This window comes from Phalacrocorax aristotelis, chromosome W (assembly GCF_949628215.1).
Source record: "Phalacrocorax aristotelis chromosome W, bGulAri2.1, whole genome shotgun sequence".
NCBI lineage: Eukaryota > Metazoa > Chordata > Aves > Suliformes > Phalacrocoracidae > Phalacrocorax > Phalacrocorax aristotelis.
The window spans coordinates 30,799,016-30,816,988 of NC_134310.1; the positions used below are offsets into that span (position 1 = coordinate 30,799,016).

Sequence of the window (17,973 nt, forward strand, 5' to 3'; positions counted from 1 at the left end):
TAGGCCGCTGTTCCTTTTTTCCATTCTACATTGTGTTCTCTTTGGTCTCGTGTTCTTATTCATTGATTCCCTCCTCGCTGCCCTGTGGCTTGTCCCCATTTTATTGTTGCTTCTCTCTCCCTCTCTCTGGCTTCTTGCCCCTGTTTTTAAAATTCCTCCCTCTCTTCTCTCTTCCCTGTAGGCCGTGTGATCTTTAGCCTTTCTCCATCTCTTTCTGCCCAGCTCTCTGTGTCTATTCATTAATTCTTCCCTCTCTGCCCTGTAGCCTGTAGCTTCTGTCCTTTCTCCATCTTGCTGTCCCTGGCTCCCGCGTGACCCTATGCTAGAATTGTTTCTCTCTTCTCTCCGTACGCATTGCGATTCCTTTTGCTCTCTGTCTCCCTTTGGTTTTTTTCATTTTTTTTTTTCTGGCTCCCTGTCCCTAATTCTTAATTCTCTGCCTTCTCGTGCCCCATGGTTTGTTCTGTGGGGTTCTCTCGCGGTTCCCTCGCAGTTCCCTCCAGTCCATACTGGGCTATATTGGTCTAGTCCATACTGGGCTATATTGGTCTGTCCCGGCTTCCTCCCACTTCTTTCCCAGTGCCTCACAGTAGGTCCCGGTTCCGTCCATGGGAGGAACTGTGAGGGAACTGTGAGGGAACTGTGAGGGAACTGTGAGGGAACTGTGAGGGAACTGTGAGGGAACTGTGAGGGAACTGTGAGGGAACTGTGAGGGAACTGTGAGGGAACTGTGAGGGAACTGTGAGGGAACTGTGAGGGAACTGTGAGGGAACTGTGAGGGAACTGTGAGGGAACTGTGAGGGAACTGTGAGGGAACTGTGAGGGAACTGTGAGGGAACTGTGAGGGAACTGTGAGGGAACTGTGAGGGAACTGTGAGGGAACTGTGAGGGAACTGTGAGGGAACTGTGAGGGAACTGTGAGGGAACTGTGAGGGAACTGTGAGGGAACTGTGAGGGAACTGTGAGGGAACTGTGAGGGAACTGTGAGGGAACTGTGAGGGAACTGTGAGGGAACTGTGAGGGAACTGTGAGGGAACTGTGAGGGAACTGTGAGGGAACTGTGAGGGAACTGTGAGGGAACTGTGAGGGAACTGTGAGGGAACTGTGAGGGAACTGTGAGGGAACTGTGAGGGAACTGTGAGGGAACTGTGAGGGAACTGTGAGGGAACTGTGAGGGAACTGTGAGGGAACTGTGAGGGAACTGTGAGGGAACTGTGAGGGAACTGTGAGGGAACTGTGAGGGAACTGTGAGGGAACTGTGAGGGAACTGTGAGGGAACTGTGAGGGAACTGTGAGGGAACTGTGAGGGAACTGTGAGGGAACTGTGAGGGAACTGTGAGGGAACTGTGAGGGAACTGTGAGGGAACTGTGAGGGAACTGTGAGGGAACTGTGAGGGAACTGTGAGGGAACTGTGAGGGAACTGTGAGGGAACTGTGAGGGAACTGTGAGGGAACTGTGAGGGAACTGTGAGGGAACTGTGAGGGAACTGTGAGGGAACTGTGAGGGAACTGTGAGGGAACTGTGAGGGAACTGTGAGGGAACTGTGAGGGAACTGTGAGGGAACTGTGAGGGAACTGTGAGGGAACTGTGAGGGAACTGTGAGGGAACTGTGAGGGAACTGTGAGGGAACTGTGAGGGAACTGTGAGGGAACTGTGAGGGAACTGTGAGGGAACTGTGAGGAGGGGGGCGGCCCCCCGGGCCCCAGCCCCCCCCCCCCCGCCTGGGGCCAGGGCCCCGCGGCCGCCGGCCCCTTCCTCCTCTGCCCGCTCCCGTCGCAGACGGCTCGGTATGTGTCACGAGCGGCAGCCCCGTTCAGCAGCTCTCGGAGGGCGCGCGGCTGTGCCCGGCCGTGACCGGGGCCCGCAGGGGTTTCCCGCTCGCCCCGAGAAGGCGCTGGCCCCGAGCCGGCGCGTCCCGCCCCGCCCGGCCCTCGGCGCCCTCGCGAGCTGAGCGCGGCCCGGCCAGCAGGGGGCGCTGGCGCTCACCGGCTGGGCGCGGTGGCGGGGCCGGTGGGGGCCGTTCCTTCCGGCCGCCCTTTAAGGGCCGCCCCGCGGGGCTCGGGCTTCCGGTGGCGCGTGCGCGTCGGAGCGGGGGCGGGAGCGGTGCGTGTGGCGGCCGAAGGGCCGGTGCGTGTGGCGGCCGGGTCGCGAGGCGTCCCTGTGCGGTGCCGGGGCCCCTCTGCGGCCCGGCGTGGGAAGCCCGCGGCCGGCGGAGCCTGCTCGGAGCTGGGCGGGGAGCGCCGCGGCGGTCCGGCCGCCGGCAGCCATCCCCTGCGGTGGCCGGCAGCCCCTCGGGACGCCTGGAGGCCTGGCGGTGCCCGAGCCTCGCCTGCGGCAGCCGCCTGAGAGAGCAGCGCGGCCGTGTCCGGGGGCCGGAGAGCGCTGGTGGGTGAGTTCGGGCAGCGGGGGGCGGGTGTGTGTCTCCGGGCGGGGCCGGGGGGCTCCGTGCCCCGCAGAGGAGCCCCGGTCGGGCATCGTTCGCTTCCGAACAATGCAGGTCTGTCCCTGGTTATTTTCTGTGTACAGTGTTTCGGGCCACCTGAAAGCCTTTGGCCGGGTAGGTTTGGTGCGGGGCGATGGCAGGTGTGGACCCTGAAAGATCTCGTGTGGGGGGCGTGGGAGGTATTTCTTGCCTTAAAACTCTGAGCCCACCTCGTGTGTCATGTCGTGTTATCATGTCGTGAGTCTCGTGACTGTGGCAAATGGCTGAGTCGGGCGTTTTCTGATAACTAACTTCTGAACGTGTGCGTGTGTAGGCACGGGGAGATTTGTGCAGGGTGACGGAGCCCCTTGTGCTTCTGTGCTAATGTCTACCTGTTCTAGACCTCCAGTGTTGGAAAGCCTTTGTTTAGTGCCTAGTTGTGGCTGCGTAACTGCTGTTGCGCCTGCAGCTGTGCTCGCAGGGATGTTGGGTGGCTCCGCATCAAACCGGCCGCCGGGCGGCCGGGTTGTGCCGCAGAGCATGCCGGGAGCTGTAGTCCTTGCGGCTGCCGGGCGGCCGGGTTGTGCCGCAGAGCATGCCGGGAGCTGTATTCCTGGCGCAGTGGCTGCCGGCCCTGTCACGTGGTTCGCCGGGCATGGCGGGAGGCGCGGTCTTCCGGCGCTCGGGTGCCGGGCGGCCGTGGCGCGTACGGTACGCGAGGTGTATTTTTGGGGTTGGATTCGTGTTGATTACTGGGGGCTTGCGGGTGCGGCCGCTTCCCGAGAAGCGGTGAGTTCCCCGGGAGCTGACAGAAGGGAAGAGGGAAAGGAGGAGGACGATGACCTTTTCCCCGTGCCCAGGGCGCAGATGATGGCCGCCTCCCCGGCCCACCGGAGGTCCCGCTCAGCCTCCCCTGGCCCCCCTTGCCCCGTGCGCCTGCCCCCAGCTCCGGCACCTCCCCATAAGCGTGCTGCATAGCCTTAGGCCGCCCCCAGGCCCTGTCGTGAAGGCAGCAAGCCGTCCCTCAAGCGCACTGGATTCCCCCTTGGTGCAGGGGCCCTTAGCAGTAGCGTGGGGAGGGAGCGGTGTGTCCAGAAGCCCCTGCGGAAGGAGAGGCTTTGGCCAGGGTCGATCGACGGTAATGACGGTCACTGTTTCTTCTTTCCCTCTCCCAGAGACCGTGCTGAGGACGTGGTTGTCTGTCCTTCCCCCGGGGATGCCGTTGCCTGTGGCCGTCTCAGGCTCGCGTGGCTTCTCTCTGCCCGTCCTCGCCGTCCTTGCAGCGCAGGGCCGAAAAGGGATAGACAAAGCCCTTCCCGGCTGCGGACAGGAGCTGCCTCAGCTGAAGCTGGAGACGCCAACGAAAGGTAAAGAAGAAGAAACTGAAGGTGCTCTGGCTGCCAGCTGCCTTCCTGCCGCAGGCAAGAGAGAGCCTGTCCATGCAGGTGGGGGAGGAAGGATCCCCCTTCATAGCCCGCAGCGGGCCAGGCCACCAACGTGCACCGTAGGGTCTGTACGCGTAACCCGGAGTTGGGTACGGGCGTGTAGTGCACGAGCGAGCTAGGCTACGTGCCTAGGAAGCCTCATCTGGTAAGAGCTGTAAGACACCCACGTATTCTCTTCAGGTGGAGGACGGCCTAGAGTCTGGAGCTGCAGAAGAGGCAGGGAGGAGAGGAGGGGAAAGAAGCATCTGAACGGCTAAATTGTGCCAGCAGCGCTGAGAGCGAGAGTCGCGGTGAGTCCTGGGCCACTGGGGCCCCGTTGCCTCTCTTGTGCGTCCTGGGCCCTCCCTGTCTCTCCCCTGGCCCCCTCTCTTTCCTTACCTGCTGTAAAATTTACTTTTTTTTTTTGCGGCCCCCCCCCCCCCCCCCCCCCGCACCTTCTTTCTCCATCTCGCTCTGAGTGTCTCCCTGCCTCCCCGTCTTTTCAGTCCTCCCTCTCTCTGTCCTGTAGCCTGTGGCTCCTTTTTCTTTCTCCGCCTCTCTCTGCCTGGCTCTGGCTCCGTTTTTTTTTTTTTTATTCCTCCTGCTCTGTCCTGTAGCCTGTCGGTGTTTTGTTGTTCTCTGGCTCTCTTGATCTGACTCCCTGTGTTACCGAAAAACGCGTTAAAATCGGAAACGACTCCTCAACACCAATTTAGTATTAAAGAGCAGGCATTCTTTATTCGTGGCGCCGGATGCACGGGGGATCGCTCCTCCTGGCGTGCGTACCTCACGCACCTTTCCCGTACAATTTGTAGATCAATGTTTTACGTATTCATACATATTCATTATTGTCCTGTCTGCTGATTGGTACAAACTTGCTCGTTCCGTATGTAAATCGCTGCGCAGGCTCGGTTGTCCTCTTCCGTTGTTCTCTTCTGTTACTTGGGTCGGTGGTGGTCTGTGAGTCGGTGGTCGCGATCTCCCCCTGCCGGAATTACCTTTTAGCTTCTCGGCTCTTACTCTTGGCAGTCTTGGCTAGTTTTCTCAGTCCGCTAAGCGAAACCGCGTTTTGTCATCCTTTTCTGACAGAAGCACGTTGTCTGTTGTTCTGTTCGCATTAATGATCGCCTACGGACTAAAATGCAGATCGACAGATACGCTGATTGGTACGCTCCATGTTCCCGTAATGGAACACCGTCTCTGGTTGATTTCATCACTTTGGTTACATTTCCCCTGTTTGGAAGTTCTGAAATAATAATTTTCTCAATACTTCCATCCTAGATCAATAATATTCCACTATGTCAGTTTAGTGTTTGCTTCATGTTCTGAAATTTTTCACTTGATTGTGGTCTCCAGGGTGTATGCAGGTCCCATTTTCTACCCAAAATTTTATTAATTTGTTGAAGTACCTCTGCAAAAAAATGTGGTGCTCTATCAGAGGACATTCCCGTTGGCACTCTAAATCTTGGTATTATTTCCTTCAGCAACGTTTTAACTACTACTCTAGCTTTGTCGGTGCAGCACGAGAAAGCTGCTGGCCATCTAGAAAATTTGTCAATCAGCACTGACAAATACTGCTATATCTATTTTGTCTGGGTAACTCAGAGAACTTAATTTGCTAATAATTTCCGGGAGAATTTTTTGTTTTGTTACTCCTAAAGGTTGTTTCCTTTGGTTCAGGGGATTATTTCTAGGACAGATTGGACACTTAGCTACTATGGGTTTAACTATTCTTGTCGTGCCTACACACGCTACAGATGTTTTTAAACTCAAAACCGTAGCGCCTACAGCCTAATGTGTTTGCTCATGGTTTTCTTTTGCAAGTTCTGTCATAACTTGTGGGGTGGTTGTTGTTATTACTTGTTTTTCTGGTGTTACCTACCATCTCTCTGTGTTTTGTGATGCTTCCAATTGTTCTGCTAATTGCTCATCCAATTTATTATATCTCGGTTTCAACTTTGGAATTCTGATCTGTTTTACTGGTACTAGTGCAAGGATACCTTGCTCTGCAGTCCTCTTTGCAGCTTTATCGGTCAGTCGTTTGCTTATGTTTACAGCCGTCTGGCCAAATTGATGAGCTTTGCAACGCTTTACCGCCACTTCTTTTGGTTTCTGCACGTCTTCCGGAAGTTGGAGAATTTCTTCTTTATGCTGTATTGATGATTCTTGGGCTGATGGCAGTCCTTTCTCCTTCCCAATAGCTCCATGATCGTGGATCACACCAAATGCACGTTTGGAATCAGTCTAGATATTTATCCTTTGTCCTTCTGCCATTCGCAGAGCTCGCTTCAATGCTACCAATACTGCTTTCTGTGCTGAGGTGTTTGCAGGCAGCACCCCTGACTCCGTTCCCTCGGCGGCGATAACGACAGCATATCCGGCCATTCGCTCCTCTTCTCGCCCAGAGCTTCTTCCATCTGTAAACAACTCCAGATCAGGATTTTCCCAGAGGTTTGTGTCTCAGGTCTGGTCTGCTGGAATAGACTTGTTCAATAGTTAGCAAGCGATCGTGTTCTAAATTGTCCGTAAGGTTTTCTGTTGTTAAAAACATAGCAGGATTCAGTATAGCAGTAGTCTTCGATTCCACATCGTCTTGTTCTAACAGAACAACTTGATATTTCAACATTCTGCTAAGGGATAGCCAACGACCCCCCTTTTGTTCTAAAACAGTCACCGCTATGTGCGGGACATAGACTGTCATCTTCTGTCCCATTGTTAACTTTGGGGCTTCCCGGATCGGCAGCGCTGTTGTTGCTACTGCCCGTAAACACCTAGGCCATCTTTTACTCGCGTGGTCAGGTTGTTTGGAGAAGTAGCCCACAGGTCTCTTCCAGGTTCCCAGTCGCTGTGTCAGCACTCCAAGGGCTAAATGTTGTCTTTCGTGGACAAACAACTGAAAAGGTTTAGCGAAATCAGGTAGGCCTAATGCAGGGGCCATCATCGAGGCTCTTTTCAGTTCTTTGAATGCCGTTTGGCATCCGGGCATCCAGGTTAAATATTTATCCTTTTGAGTCTTTCAATGCCTCAAATAATGGTTTTACATACAGTCTATAGTTCAGAATCCAGAGCTGATGCTATTTCATTGTTTTCAGAAAAGCTCTCAGTTCCTTCGGGCTGCTAGGTTCGGGAATTTGACAAATAGTTTCTTTCTTTTCACTTTCTAATTGTCTTTGTCTTTGAGATATTTCAAATCCTAAATAAATGGCTGCTTCTTTTCCTATTTGGGTTTTGTTTCTGGAAACTCCGCATCTTCCTTGGCCGAGAAAATTTAAAAATTTCAAAACATTTTTCTTTACTTTGTGCCGCTATCAGAATGTCATCCGCATTCTGTAACAAGATGCCTCTCCCTGGGTTCTGTTTTTTCTATATCTCTAATTTTTTTTTGCCAGCTGAGTCTCAAGTATCGTAGGACTATTTTTAAATCCTTGTGGAAGTACGGTCCATGGTAGCTGTGTCTTTCATTCTGTGGTGGGGCTTTCCCATTCCAAAGCAAATAGGCTTTGACTTTTTATGCCTGGAGGTATGCAAAAGAAGGCGTCCTTCAAATCTAGTACAGTAAACCATTTATGCTCCTCCTTTAAAAGAGGTCAGTAAAGTGTATGGATTAGCTACTACCGGATGTATATCTTGGACCACCTGATTTATAGCCCTTAAATCGTGAACTAGCTAATACTCTGCCTCTAGATTTCTTTACTGGCGACACAGGAGTACTATATTCTGATTCACATTCCACTAAAAGCTCATATTCTGAAAAATTTTATAATTAACTTCTGTAATCCTTTTCGAGCCTCTCGCTTAATAGGGTATTGTTTTTGTCTTACGGGCTTGGCTCCAGGCTTTAAGGTTACTTTTACCGGCTCTGCCCACTTAGATCGCTCTGGAGCTCCGCTCGCTCAAACCAAAGGAATTACTACGTTTTCCACTTCCTCGGGAACCCGTTCCTCCCTGGAGGAATCCTGTAACATAAACGCTCTCGCCTCTGTGGCTTTTGATTCTGGTATTAGTGATTTAATCTCTCCATCTTTAAAAGTTACTTGAGCATCTAATTGACCTAATAGATCTCGTCATAACAGAGGCAGTGGACATTCAGGCATATGCAGAAACTGGTGAGTTGCCCATTGCTTCTCCAATTTAAACTTTAATGGCTCTGAGAGGGGCTAATTTTTCTTTGCCCTGTTGCGCTAGCAACATCTACTGATTTATGATCAAATTTCTCTTCACGTGTATTCAATACCAAATAAGTGGCTCCCGTATCTACCAAAAATTCTATTTCTTCATTCCGTAGCTTCAGTGTAACCAGGTGTTCAGCTAGGGTTGATTCCCCTGGTCTCCTTCATGCCAAGCTACTTCAAGCATTTAACCCAGATCTCTGGATTCAGGTTGTTCTAGTTTCTGAAGGTTGTTTTCTCTCCCCCCGCCCCCATCTGGGGCTGATTGTCTTATGAATATAGAGACCAGCTGAATTGCTTTTTCTGGTTTTTCTGGGTTCAAATGAGTATATTTTCTGGTGGTCACCTTCAGTCTTTCCATAAAGGCTGAAGGGGACTCACTTAATTCTTGTCTCACTTCATAAATTTTGACCAATTTATTGCTTTTGGCATTGCTTGTCTTACTCCAAATAAAATCTCTCTCTGACATCTAGTCAACATTCCCCTGGGTCCTGGCTGATTAGGGTCCCACTCGGGATTTGTAGATGGAAAATTCTTATTCATTGTTCTCTGTAAATTCCTGTTAGCATGTGCTCCCTGCACCTGCCTTCTGGCTGTATTCCATACTATTTTCTTGTCAGTTTCATCAAGCGAAGTATCCAGTATCACAAGTAGAGCAACACTCTTTCAAGTTCTCACCACGTTTTCCTCTTTTCAGAAACATTGCCGTAGAATCTTGTGGACATACCTCACGCTGTTTCTGCTGCTCGGGATGATTCCACGGCGTAAAGAACAAATCAACATATGCCACTTCTTCCCATTTGCCTTCCCTTTTTACAAAACAACATTAATTGCAAGATGGTACGATATTGCAATGTCTCGTGTTCTGGCCATTTGTGCCCACCTTCCAATTGATACGTTGGCCACCAATGATTGCAATATTCAATTAATGGTTTCCGAGTTAGTGGGTCACCGCCCCCGACGTCTTTCCAGTGCTTCAAAATACATCGCAAAGGTGTTCTCTGTGGGATAGGTTTCCTACTCAGTAATGCTCCCGTCTCCCAGTCGACTAGTAGTTGTGATAGTGCACTATCACAAATACTAGTCAGAGGGACTCCAACCCCCGTTAGAGGTCTCACTGGAAATCTGCCACTGGGATCTGTAGCCCCCTGCTAGATATCCCTGGAGACTTCAACCCCCTGTTGAAGACTCCCCTACCCTCGGGTCCCGCTCCACAGGCTTTCGCCTAGCAGAGACTTACCAACCGAGGCACCTCTTGGCCCCGACCCTGCGTGGCTTTCGCCGCGCCTTACGGGCAGGCCTGTGGGACTCAAACCCGCTATCCTATCCTATGTGGGAAACTAACCCCACGTATTATTCTACCTAAGTTTCTTCTTCAAAGAATGCCTTGTTTACCTCAATCCAGGGGATCTTGCTCAGAATTCTCTGGCCCGGGGATCGGAAGCTCTCCCGGAGAATTCCTCGGGGCCGGCTGCAGGTCCCACGATCCCACGGATCCGTCGAGATTCAAAAGCAGGTTCCCACCTGGGGTGCCAAAACTGTTACCGAAAAACGCGTTAAAATCGGAAACGACTCCTCAACACCAATTTAGTATTAAAGAGCAGGCATTCTATATTCACGGCGCCGGATGCACGGGGGATCGCTCCTCCTGGCGTGCGTACCTCACGCACCTTTCCTGTACAATTTGTAGATGAAAATTTTACATACTCATACATAGTCGTTATTGTCTTGTCTAGCGATGGGTACAAACTTGCTCGTTCCGTATGTCAATCACTGCGCAGGCTCGGTTGTCCTCTTCCGTTGTTCTCTTCTGAGTAGGTGGTGTTACTTGGGTCGGTGGTGGTCTGTGAGTCGGTGGTCGCGATCTCCCCCTGCCGGAATTACCTTTTAGCTTCTCGGCTCTTACTCTTGGCAGTCTTGGCTAGTTTTCTCAGTCCGCTAAGCGAAACCGCGTTTTGTCATCCTTTTCTGACAGAAGCATGTTGTCTGTTGTTCTGCTGACATTAACGATCGCCTAGTGACTAAAATGCAGATCGACAGGTGCGCTGATTGGTACGCTCCATGTTCCCGTAATGGAACACCGTCTCTGGTTGGTTGATTTCATCGCTTTGGTTACACCTGTTCCTGTTGTTCAGTTTCTTCTTTTTTGGCTTTGTGTGATTCTCTCTGTGATTCTGTTTTTCTCTGCCTCGCTTTTCCCAGCTCCCCGTCCCTCACTTTTAATGCCCGTTATCCTTCACCAGCACACTCTCCCTTGGTTCCCATCCTCGTTTCTGAATTCCTCCTGCTTTGCCACGTAGCCCGTGACTTTTTTCTTAATCTCTCTCTGTCTGCCTCAACGCTCCCCCCGTGCTTTTTAATTCGTCTTCTCTGCTCTGTACCCTGCTACTGTTCTTGCCTTTCTGAGTTCTTCTCCGTCCAGCTCCCTTGCCCTATTCATGAATTCCTGTTCTTCCTGCAGCCACCGCTGTTCCCTGTGACCTCCATCTCTCTCTGTCCAGCTCCCTGTCCCTAGGTTTTAATTCCTGCCTCTGCCCGCTGTAGCCTGTCTAGATGTTTCTCTCGGCCTCTCTCTCTGTCCGGCTCCCTCTCTCTGTGTTCTAATTCCACGTTCTCTGTCACGTGGACCCGTGCTATTTGTTTGTCCTCATCTCTCTCTGTCCAGCTCCTTGCTGCGACGTTTTATTTCCTCATTTCCTCCCTCTCTGTCTTTGTAGCCCATTGCTGTTGGTTTGTTTTTTTTTTTTTTTTTTCCACTTGTTTCTTCATGTGTCTCTGTCTGCCTCCCAGTCCCTGATCTTTAATTCCTCCTTCCCTGTAGGCCGCTGTTCCTTTTTTCCATTCTACATTGTGTTCTCTTTGGTCTCGTGTTCTTATTCATTGATTCCCTCCTCGCTGCCCTGTGGCTTGTCCCCATTTTATTGTTGCTTCTCTCTCCCTCTCTCTGGCTTCTTGCCCCTGTTTTTAAAATTCCTCCCTCTCTTCTCTCTTCCCTGTAGGCCGTGTGATCTTTAGCCTTTCTCCATCTCTTTCTGCCCAGCTCTCTGTGTCTATTCATTAATTCTTCCCTCTCTGCCCTGTAGCCTGTAGCTTCTGTCCTTTCTCCATCTTGCTGTCCCTGGCTCCCGCGTGACCCTATGCTAGAATTGTTTCTCTCTTCTCTCCGTACGCATTGCGATTCCTTTTGCTCTCTGTCTCCCTTTGGTTTTTTTCATTTTTTTTTTTCTGGCTCCCTGTCCCTAATTCTTAATTCTCTGCCTTCTCGTGCCCCATGGTTTGTTCTGTGGGGTTCTCTCGCGGTTCCCTCGCAGTTCCCTCCAGTCCATACTGGGCTATATTGGTCTAGTCCATACTGGGCTATATTGGTCTGTCCCGGCTTCCTCCCACTTCTTTCCCAGTGCCTCACAGTAGGTCCCGGTTCCGTCCATGGGAGGAACTGTGAGGGAACTGTGAGGGAACTGTGAGGGAACTGTGAGGGAACTGTGAGGGAACTGTGAGGGAACTGTGAGGGAACTGTGAGGGAACTGTGAGGGAACTGTGAGGGAACTGTGAGGGAACTGTGAGGGAACTGTGAGGGAACTGTGAGGGAACTGTGAGGGAACTGTGAGGGAACTGTGAGGGAACTGTGAGGGAACTGTGAGGGAACTGTGAGGGAACTGTGAGGGAACTGTGAGGGAACTGTGAGGGAACTGTGAGGGAACTGTGAGGGAACTGTGAGGGAACTGTGAGGGAACTGTGAGGGAACTGTGAGGGAACTGTGAGGGAACTGTGAGGGAACTGTGAGGGAACTGTGAGGGAACTGTGAGGGAACTGTGAGGGAACTGTGAGGGAACTGTGAGGGAACTGTGAGGGAACTGTGAGGGAACTGTGAGGGAACTGTGAGGGAACTGTGAGGGAACTGTGAGGGAACTGTGAGGGAACTGTGAGGGAACTGTGAGGGAACTGTGAGGGAACTGTGAGGGAACTGTGAGGGAACTGTGAGGGAACTGTGAGGGAACTGTGAGGGAACTGTGAGGGAACTGTGAGGGAACTGTGAGGGAACTGTGAGGAGGGGGGCGGCCCCCCGGGCCCCAGCCCCCCCCCCCCCGCCTGGGGCCAGGGCCCCGCGGCCGCCGGCCCCTTCCTCCTCTGCCCGCTCCCGTCGCAGACGGCTCGGTATGTGTCACGAGCGGCAGCCCCGTTCAGCAGCTCTCGGAGGGCGCGCGGCTGTGCCCGGCCGTGACCGGGGCCCGCAGGGGTTTCCCGCTCGCCCCGAGAAGGCGCTGGCCCCGAGCCGGCGCGTCCCGCCCCGCCCGGCCCTCGGCGCCCTCGCGAGCTGAGCGCGGCCCGGCCAGCAGGGGGCGCTGGCGCTCACCGGCTGGGCGCGGTGGCGGGGCCGGTGGGGGCCGTTCCTTCCGGCCGCCCTTTAAGGGCCGCCCCGCGGGGCTCGGGCTTCCGGTGGCGCGTGCGCGTCGGAGCGGGGGCGGGAGCGGTGCGTGTGGAGGCCGAAGGGCCGGTGCGTGTGGCGGCCGGGTCGCGAGGCGTCCCTGTGCGGTGCCGGGGCCCCTCTGCGGCCCGGCGTGGGAAGCCCGCGGCCGGCGGAGCCTGCTCGGAGCTGGGCGGGGAGCGCCGCGGCGGTCCGGCCGCCGGCAGCCATCCCCTGCGGTGGCCGGCAGCCCCTCGGGACGCCTGGAGGCCTGGCGGTGCCCGAGCCTCGCCTGCGGCAGCCGCCTGAGAGAGCAGCGCGGCCGTGTCCGGGGGCCGGAGAGCGCTGGTGGGTGAGTTCGGGCAGCGGGGGGCGGGTGTGTGTCTCCGGGCGGGGCCGGGGGGCTCCGTGCCCCGCAGAGGAGCCCCGGTCGGGCATCGTTCGCTTCCGAACAATGCAGGTCTGTCCCTGGTTATTTTCTGTGTACAGTGTTTCGGGCCACCTGAAAGCCTTTGGCCGGGTAGGTTTGGTGCGGGGCGATGGCAGGTGTGGACCCTGAAAGATCTCGTGTGGGGGGCGTGGGAGGTATTTCTTGCCTTAAAACTCTGAGCCCACCTCGTGTGTCATGTCGTGTTATCATGTCGTGAGTCTCGTGACTGTGGCAAATGGCTGAGTCGGGCGTTTTCTGATAACTAACTTCTGAACGTGTGCGTGTGTAGGCACGGGGAGATTTGTGCAGGGTGACGGAGCCCCTTGTGCTTCTGTGCTAATGTCTACCTGTTCTAGACCTCCAGTGTTGGAAAGCCTTTGTTTAGTGCCTAGTTGTGGCTGCGTAACTGCTGTTGCGCCTGCAGCTGTGCTCGCAGGGATGTTGGGTGGCTCCGCATCAAACCGGCCGCCGGGCGGCCGGGTTGTGCCGCAGAGCATGCCGGGAGCTGTAGTCCTTGCGGCTGCCGGGCGGCCGGGTTGTGCCGCAGAGCATGCCGGGAGCTGTATTCCTGGCGCAGTGGCTGCCGGCCCTGTCACGTGGTTCGCCGGGCATGGCGGGAGGCGCGGTCTTCCGGCGCTCGGGTGCCGGGCGGCCGTGGCGCGTATGGTACGCGAGGTGTATTTTTGGGGTTGGATTCGTGTTGATTACTGGGGGCTTGCGGGTGCGGCCGCTTCCCGAGAAGCGGTGAGTTCCCCGGGAGCTGACAGAAGGGAAGAGGGAAAGGAGGAGGACGATGACCTTTTCCCCGTGCCCAGGGCGCAGATGATGGCCGCCTCCCCGGCCCACCGGAGGTCCCGCTCAGCCTCCCCTGGCCCCCCTTGCCCCGTGCGCCTGCCCCCAGCTCCGGCACCTCCCCATAAGCGTGCTGCATAGCCTTAGGCCGCCCCCAGGCCCTGTCGTGAAGGCAGCAAGCCGTCCCTCAAGCGCACTGGATTCCCCCTTGGTGCAGGGGCCCTTAGCAGTAGCGTGGGGAGGGAGCGGTGTGTCCAGAAGCCCCTGCGGAAGGAGAGGCTTTGGCCAGGGTCGATCGACGGTAATGACGGTCACTGTTTCTTCTTTCCCTCTCCCAGAGACCGTGCTGAGGACGTGGTTGTCTGTCCTTCCCCCGGGGATGCCGTTGCCTGTGGCCGTCTCAGGCTCGCGTGGCTTCTCTCTGCCCGTCCTCGCAGCGCAGGGCCGAAAAGGGATAGACAAAGCCCTTCCCGGCTGCGGACAGGAGCTGCCTCAGCTGAAGCTGGAGACGCCAACGAAAGGTAAAGAAGAAGAAACTGAAGGTGCTCTGGCTGCCAGCTGCCTTCCTGCCGCAGGCAAGAGAGAGCCTGTCCATGCAGGTGGGGGAGGAAGGATCCCCCTTCATAGCCCGCAGCGGGCCAGGCCACCAACGTGCACCGTAGGGTCTGTACGCGTAACCCGGAGTTGGGTACGGGCGTGTAGTGCACGAGCGAGCTAGGCTACGTGCCTAGGAAGCCTCATCTGGTAAGAGCTGTAAGACACCCACATATTCTCTTCAGGTGGAGGACGGCCTAGAGTCTGGAGCTGCAGAAGAGGCAGGGAGGAGAGGAGGGGAAAGAAGCATCTGAACGGCTAAATTGTGCCAGCAGCGCTGAGAGCGAGAGTCGCGGTGAGTCCTGGGCCACTGGGGCCCCGTTGCCTCTCTTGTGCGTCCTGGGCCCTCCCTGTCTCTCCCCCGGCCCCCTCTCTTTCCTTACCTGCTGTAAAATTTACTTTTTTTTTTTGCGGCCCCCCCCCCCCCCCCCCCCCCGCACCTTCTTTCTCCATCTCGCTCTGAGTGGCTCCCTGCCTCCCCGTCTTTTCAGTCCTCCCTCTCTCTGTCCTGTAGCCTGTGGCTCCTTTTTCTTTCTCCGCCTCTCTCTGCCTGGCTCTGGCTCCGTTTTTTTTTTTTTTTATTCCTCCTGCTCTGTCCTGTAGCCTGTCGGTGTTTTGTTGTTCTCTGGCTCTCTTGATCTGACTCCCTGTGTTACCGAAAAACGCGTTAAAATCGGAAACGACTCCTCAACACCAATTTAGTATTAAAGAGCAGGCATTCTTTATTCGTGGCGCCGGATGCACGGGGGATCGCTCCTCCTGGCGTGCGTACCTCACGCACCTTTCCCGTACAATTTGTAGATCAATGTTTTACGTATTCATACATATTCATTATTGTCCTGTCTGCTGATTGGTACAAACTTGCTCGTTCCGTATGTAAATCGCTGCGCAGGCTCGGTTGTCCTCTTCCGTTGTTCTCTTCTGTTACTTGGGTCGGTGGTGGTCTGTGAGTCGGTGGTCGCGATCTCCCCCTGCCGGAATTACCTTTTAGCTTCTCGGCTCTTACTCTTGGCAGTCTTGGCTAGTTTTCTCAGTCCGCTAAGCGAAACCGCGTTTTTTCATCCTTTTCTGACAGAAGCACGTTGTCTGTTGTTCTGTTCGCATTAATGATCGCCTACGGACTAAAATGCAGATCGACAGATACGCTGATTGGTACGCTCCATGTTCCCGTAATGGAACACCGTCTCTGGTTGATTTCATCACTTTGGTTACATTTCCCCTGTTTGGAAGTTCTGAAATAATAATTTTCTCAATACTTCCATCCTAGATCAATAATATTCCACTATGTCAGTTTAGTGTTTGCTTCATGTTCTGAAATTTTTCACTTGATTGTGGTCTCCAGGGTGTATGCAGGTCCCATTTTCTACCCAAAATTTTATTAATTTGTTGAAGTACCTCTGCAAAAAAATGTGGTGCTCTATCAGAGGACATTCCCGTTGGCACTCTAAATCTTGGTATTATTTCCTTCAGCAACGTTTTAACTACTACTCTAGCTTTGTCGGTGCAGCACGAGAAAGCTGCTGGCCATCTAGAAAATTTGTCAATCAGCACTGACAAATACTGCTATATCTATTTTGTCTGGGTAACTCAGAGAACTTAATTTGCTAATAATTTCCGGGAGAATTTTTTGTTTTGTTACTCCTAAAGGTTGTTTCCTTTGGTTCAGGGGATTATTTCTAGGACAGATTGGACACTTAGCTACTATGGGTTTAACTATTCTTGTCGTGCCTACACACGCTACAGATGTTTTTAAACTCAAAACCGTAGCGCCTACAGCCTAATGTGTTTGCTCATGGTTTTCTTTTGCAAGTTCTGTCATAACTTGTGGGGTGGTTGTTGTTATTACTTGTTTTTCTGGTGTTACCTACCATCTCTCTGTGTTTTGTGATGCTTCCAATTGTTCTGCTAATTGCTCATCCAATTTATTATATCTCGGTTTCAACTTTGGAATTCTGATCTGTTTTACTGGTACTAGTGCAAGGATACCTTGCTCTGCAGTCCTCTTTGCAGCTTTATCGGTCAGTCGTTTGCTTATGTTTACAGCCGTCTGGCCAAATTGATGAGCTTTGCAACGCTTTACCGCCACTTCTTTTGGTTTCTGCACGTCTTCCGGAAGTTGGAGAATTTCTTCTTTATGCTGTATTGATGATTCTTGGGCTGATGGCAGTCCTTTCTCCTTCCCAATAGCTCCATGATCGTGGATCACACCAAATGCACGTTTGGAATCAGTCTAGATATTTATCCTTTGTCCTTCTGCCATTCGCAGAGCTCGCTTCAATGCTACCAATACTGCTTTCTGTGCTGAGGTGTTTGCAGGCAGCACCCCTGACTCCGTTCCCTCGGCGGCGATAACGACAGCATATCCGGCCATTCGCTTCTCTTCTCGCCCAGAGCTTCTTCCATCTGTAAACAACTCCAGATCAGGATTTTCCCAGAGGTTTGTGTCTCAGGTCTGGTCTGCTGGAATAGACTTGTTCAATAGTTAGCAAGCGATCGTGTTCTAAATTGTCCGTAAGGTTTTCTGTTGTTAAAAACATAGCAGGATTCAGTATAGCAGTAGTCTTCGATTCCACATCGTCTTGTTCTAACAGAACAACTTGATATTTCAACATTCTGCTAAGGGATAGCCAACGACCCCCCTTTTGTTCTAAAACAGTCACCGCTATGTGCGGGACATAGACTGTCATCTTCTGTCCCATTGTTAACTTTGGGGCTTCCCGGATCGGCAGCGCTGTTGTTGCTACTGCCCGTAAACACCTAGGCCATCTTTTACTCGCGTGGTCAGGTTGTTTGGAGAAGTAGCCCACAGGTCTCTTCCAGGTTCCCAGTCGCTGTGTCAGCACTCCAAGGGCTAAATGTTGTCTTTCGTGGACAAACAACTGAAAAGGTTTAGCGAAATCAGGTAGGCCTAATGCAGGGGCCATCATCGAGGCTCTTTTCAGTTCTTTGAATGCCGTTTGGCATCCGGGCATCCAGGTTAAATATTTATCCTTTTGAGTCTTTCAATGCCTCAAATAATGGTTTTACATACAGTCTATAGTTCAGAATCCAGAGCTGATGCTATTTCATTGTTTTCAGAAAAGCTCTCAGTTCCTTCGGGCTGCTAGGTTCGGGAATTTGACAAATAGTTTCTTTCTTTTCACTTTCTAATTGTCTTTGTCTTTGAGATATTTCAAATCCTAAATAAATGGCTGCTTCTTTTCCTATTTGGGTTTTGTTTCTGGAAACTCCGCATCTTCCTTGGCCGAGAAAATTTAAAAATTTCAAAACATTTTTCTTTACTTTGTGCCGCTATCAGAATGTCATCCGCATTCTGTAACAAGATGCCTCTCCCTGGGTTCTGTTTTTTCTATATCTCTAATTTTTTTTTGCCAGCTGAGTCTCAAGTATCGTAGGACTATTTTTAAATCCTTGTGGAAGTACGGTCCATGGTAGCTGTGTCTTTCATTCTGTGGTGGGGCTTTCCCATTGCAAAGCAAATAGGCTTTGACTTTTTATGCCTGGAGGTATGCAAAAGAAGGCGTCCTTCAAATCTAGTACAGTAAACCATTTATGCTCCTCCTTTAAAAGAGGTCAGTAAAGTGTATGGATTAGCTACTACCGGATGTATATCTTGGACCACCTGATTTATAGCCCTTAAATCGTGAACTAGCTAATACTCTTTGCCTCTAGATTTCTTTACTGGCGACACAGGAATACTATATTCTGATTCACATTCCACTAAAAGCTCATATTC

General features: G+C 52.6%; 1 long non-coding RNA gene across 2 annotated transcripts in view; it reads left to right on the forward strand.

The window, feature by feature from the left end:
• Window positions 1-17,973, forward strand: part of LOC142049354 (uncharacterized) — a 161,342-nt gene that overhangs the window by 127,127 nt on the left and 16,242 nt on the right. For both annotated transcript variants that reach the window (XR_012657689.1, XR_012657688.1), the window contains exons 3-4: window positions 4,049-4,158; window positions 14,423-14,532. This is a non-coding gene — a long non-coding RNA (uncharacterized LOC142049354). The remainder of the gene's footprint in view (window positions 1-4,048; window positions 4,159-14,422; window positions 14,533-17,973) is intronic.